This window comes from Echinops telfairi, unplaced genomic scaffold (genome assembly GCF_000313985.2).
Source record: "Echinops telfairi isolate 266 unplaced genomic scaffold, ASM31398v2 ScPeMD7_7468;HRSCAF=8506_0, whole genome shotgun sequence".
NCBI lineage: Eukaryota > Metazoa > Chordata > Mammalia > Afrosoricida > Tenrecidae > Echinops > Echinops telfairi.
Genome location: NW_022111369.1, coordinates 44,605,108 through 44,610,223, shown reverse-complemented (window position 1 = coordinate 44,610,223; position 5,116 = coordinate 44,605,108). Strand labels below are relative to the sequence as shown.

The following is a 5,116-nucleotide window of genomic DNA, read 5'->3' as shown; positions in this document are numbered from 1 at the left end:
GAAATATGCCCAGCGGTCTTCTGACAGAGGTACAAAAGCATCCAATGAAGGATAGCCTTTTCTACAAGTAATATTTGTGTCAGTAATTAGGCAAGCATATTTAACAAGGAATTTGAGTACAGAATATAAAAGGAACTCTCAAAACTTAACATTATAAAACAAAGATCCAATAAGAAAATGGGCACAGACATGAAAAGACATTTCATTGAAGAGGATGTTCAGATGGCACATGAGCACACCAAAAGATATTCAACATCATTTACCATTAAGAAAAAAGAAATACTATCCTTCTCTGGTTCATGAGCATGATGATTGGGTTTTCACGGGTTTGTGTGACATGTGTCTCCCATAAAACTTGTAATGACGTCAGCACATTACCCATCTGACACGAGGGGAAAAAAGAGAGAGAGAAATAAAAACAAATCGTGTGGTGCTGATTCCAGCTTACAGTGACCCATGTGTCAAGAATAGAGTTGCTATGGTCTTCTGGACTGCAGTCTTTACAGAAGCAGGTCACCAGGCCTTTCTTCCTTGGCACCGTATATTAGTTAGTAGTTTAGTGCAAACCATCTGCACCACCCAGGTACCTCATGGCCATTTTGGAACTACAAATTGTGGTGAAGTAAAATTTCTTTCTCATAGGACTTCTTTACCCATTTCTCTATAACTCCCGTTAAATGATTGAATGGGCCCAAGGAAATGGGATATATGAAACACTAGCAGATGGCAGTGGTCAGGTTGGCTTGTCATTGTTAAATGGGCCAACTCAAAATCAGGAAGAGAGCAATCTTGGGCATGCAGTGAGTGCCCAGCCAACCCTAGACCCGTAGCGGTGATGTTCTCTGATGGCAGCGAAACCATGCCACAGCTGCTCTGGCCTTGTGTCACTCTGCGGCCTGTGAAGCTACTGTTTGGGTTCTGGAGGGACTTGGCTTTGAGGAAGGCTGGCTGTTGATTGGAAAGGTGCCAACTGACCGTGCAGAATGGGAGGCCCAGTTTGAGGTACCCTAACTCTCCAGTTTAGCCAAAAGGCAGCTAAGCTAGTGAAGAGGCACTCCCTCAATTCAGAAATAGCAAAAGATGGCTGCTGGTCAGCACAGCTATACCACTTATTAAGCTAACCACCATTTCATCTAATACTTATAATGACTATGGAAAAGGTACTAACATCATCCCCATTTTAGCAGCGAGGAAAGCAAAGCACAAAGAGGTTGACGGACTTTTCAAGAATACTACTAAGAAGCAGATAAGGAGCCCTGGATTGCCTAGTGGGCTATGCATTGGGTTGCTAATTACAAGGTGAGCAGTTTGAACCCACCAGGCGCTCAGCAGGAGAAAGATGAGGCGGTCTTCTCCCATAAAGACTTACAGCCTCAGAAACCCACAGGGGCAGCTTGACTCTCTCCGATGAGATGAGTCAGTATCAAATTTGACTTTTAAGAAGCAGACTCGGTGTCACTGGGATAAGGGGGTACAGACCATACCTGGTAACACTGTCAGAGGGTAATACCAAAATGACTGTCCATAAAATGCTTGTGTAGTGTTTCAGCGGAGGTTTGTTAGTTTTTATAACTTATAACTTAAAAAATTTGTTGTTTTTATCTATAACAACAACAAAAAATTTCATAAGCCTTGCTTACATGAGACTGATATCCTCCGCTTTTTAAGTCTGATTTACGTCACTTTACTATTATGAAAGACCTATGCCGGTACCCAAAAGAAATCTGAGGAGGATTTTTGCTTAGACAAAAGATAACAAGCATAACTAGAATTCAGCATTTGTTTTGCTGAGAACTAATTAAAGAGGTAGAATGCACACAGAGTAGCACAAGTGGCTTCACCACGCTCTTTCCCTGGAAACTACACTCGGCACGTTGGCACTAAGCGTCCGTAACTTTGAACTGTGTCTATGAACACTATATTAGGGTTTTAGGTTTTGTGTCACTTGGTAGGCTATTTTGGGGGTCTGAAAATGCTGAAAAAAAAGTTTTTCCCCATGTAAATGAATGGTAACTGCTTCTTCACTGTTATGCCATTTCAGCTTGTAAGAGGTTTCAGTGGATACTTCCAGATAGTCTTCAGATAGTTGGAGAACTTGAATCAATATACCTACAGGGCTAAACTCTATTCAGATCGCCTTTAGATCGTTGGGGAAACCAGAATCAATATGCCTACAAGGCTAAAACTCTACACTAATGTTCTTTTTGAACCTGCCAAAAAACTATCTGTTTTGGAAGAAGTACAGCCAGAATGCTCCATCCACTTGAGGTGGGTAAGGCTTCGTCTCACATGCTTGGGACAGGTTGTGTGTAAGAGACACAGGTTAACTACAATATTAGAGTAATCAATACTTGTGAAATTCTAGCAATATCATTTTTGAGAATGAAGTCATAATTAAAGGAGAAAAGCAAGCAAACAAACATATTGTCATTGAGTTGATTCCTATAGGACAGTGTAGAACTGCCCTGTGAGTTTCTGAGACTAACTTTTTATGAGAGTAGAAAGCTCCGTCTTTCTCCTGAAGAGAAGTTCATGGTTTTGAACTGCTGATGTTTCTGAATACAGCCTAACTTGTAACCACTATGCCACCAGGGCTCCTAATGAAAGTAAAAGGAGAAAAATAGAGGCCTCTATTCATTACTAATAACATTGTAATCACAATGTTGTAATTCAAGGAAGGTAGATTTCACAAGGCAATTTCGTTAGTATTCTTATAATCTAAAAAATATATCACAGAGAAAATTTCACCTATATTGATGACATATTATTAAAAGATTAAAATGGATAATTAATAATTTCTAAAGATTTTGTGTGGTAAATTTCTTGATATGGTTTTTCTAGCCATATATTTTATACCTCCCACCAAATCATTGGATAGGACTATGTAAATGTGAAGTGTTTGTGGCTCACCAAGGGGAGTAGATAGTTTTGTTAGTCATATAAATAAGGTACACTACATACCTGTAGGTTAGGAACATGCAAATGAGATGTAAGGTGCCCTAACATGGGGGTTAGTGAGTTTTGCCATCCTGCTAGGTTTAAAATGAGCCATCTTAGAAGCAGAAAGGGAGAGCTATCGAGAAGGGAGAGCCAGGAGTGAAGTGCATCTTTTGGGCTGAGTTCCCTATGCTGGATCCGTGATCCAGCTATGCCACTACAGGTGGCTGTAGTAGAGGCAGCAGAACCAAGAGCACAAGACAGAGAGGTGGACTTCCAGACCCACAGTGCAGAAACCGAGTGTCTTTGGGCAAGAGGCTTGCTATCAAAGTGGATTGTCTCCTAGCACTTATTTGAAGGAGTTAAGTTTGCCAACTCACAGAATTAGAGCTGATCACTTTGGGGCAAAGCTTGCTAGTGAGATAGGGGGGCACATCTGAGAAGAGGCTGCCCTGACTGTAAAACTACCCTGGTTATTCCTGAGCCTGAATTGTAACCTGTTACTTCCCTAATGAGATACGACTACATATCTATCAGAATGGCTATATTTTAGTGACAACAGCAAATGCTGGCCAGGAATGTCAAGAAACTATCTGAGTTAGTATGTTGTGCCAGGGTGCAGCTGCTTTAGCAGTTCCCTGCTTCAGCTTGCAAGGCTGACTTCCTGCAAGACATCCCCAAGGAGAAGCCACATGGACCTACCCTGATGCAGCCCTGGGTGGTGGAGCAGCCATGTGGAGACCCCTGCCAGCGCTGAGATGCTTACACATTCACTGACTCGGCTTTCCTCCTGCAGTCGGCATCACAGTGTGTGTTTTGTGAGATGGAGGAGGACTTTGTGGACTGGTGTTGGACATATGGGTTAATATTGGGCTTGTGGACTTGGGCAGCACTGGGGTGGGGTGTTCTCTTGATTCGCATTTAACCTTTATCTAAAACTCTCTCTTTCACATGAGTCTCTGTGGATTTGTTTCTCTAAAGTACCCAGACTAACATACTATCACTCATGCATTGTGTGTGAATATAAAATGTGATAGTTATTCTGGAAAAAGTTGGGCAGTTTCTTCTAAAACTAAAGTTATACTTTCCATCTGACCCAGCAATTATACAACTGGGCATTTATTCCTGAGAAATGAAAACCCATGTTCCTGAAAAAACGTGTATTCAAATGTTCACAGTGGCTTTATTTGCAATTCCAAACCCGGAGGCAACCAAATGTCCATCGATGGGCAAAGCCCTAGCGTTTACTACTACCCAGCAATAAAAGGGATCAAACGCTTGATACCAGCCACTTGGATGGACCTCAAAGGAATTTGCTGAATAAAGAGAGAAAGGCAAATCTCAAAGGTGACTTATTGTACGATGCCGTGAAAATAGCATTCTTGAAATAGCAAAATGACAGAGGCCATTACCGCGGTTGCCAAGGGAGAGGGACGAGGGAGAAAGGGTAAATGTGGCTGTATTCAGGCATGGCACAGGGGAGTCTTGTGCCAACGGAAATGAGGGATCTCAAGTGTGTGTAGTGCTGCCACAGAAGTTGCACGTGATGAAATTGCAATAACCCATATACACACCCACAGAAGAGGGTATGAACACGGGTCACATAAGATTGCCGTTACAGGGCACAGTTACACTAATGACGCCTCTGACAGAGTAGAGCCGTCCCACAGGGTTTTCAGGTAGTCATCGTCAGGGGAGACATCGCTAGGTCTTCCTCCTTCAGTGCACCTTGCGGGTTCAGCCTCCAAAATTAGAATAAGCTCTGTGAACCGGACCAGTGCCCATTTCCTGTTTTTGATATTGTACCAGAGCCCTATCAAACGACAACCTTGGAGGAAGTGGGGTGAGAGTTACATAACACCACCCAGTACATCTTTTTTGCAACGTCATATAGACTTTATTTTTGCCTGGGTATGTGGCTGGGTGTATATGAAGAGAAGTGAAACAGTACTGGGTTCCCGTCGGTACGTGATGGGTTTCTTCTAAACAAAACTGGTTTGAAAATGCCTCTGCAATCAGTGGATGGCTGCAGACAGGTTCTCTCAGGAACACGCTTGTCTTCGTCTCATTCCAAACTAACGTCAAACTCACTGCCATTGAGTCCGTTCCGACTCACAGCGATCAATGGGACTGGCTAGAAAAAACTGCCTCTGTGGGCTTCTGAGACTATAACTCTTTT

General features: G+C 42.6%; 1 non-coding gene across 1 annotated transcript; it reads left to right on the top strand.

Annotated features, from left to right (window-relative positions):
* Window positions 1-284: 284 nt before the first annotated feature.
* On the top strand, window positions 285-388 carry LOC115873425. Its single transcript, XR_004048422.1, has one exon. It is a non-coding gene; the product is annotated as a small nucleolar RNA U13 (small nucleolar RNA).
* The last annotated feature ends 4,728 nt before the right edge of the window (window positions 389-5,116 follow it).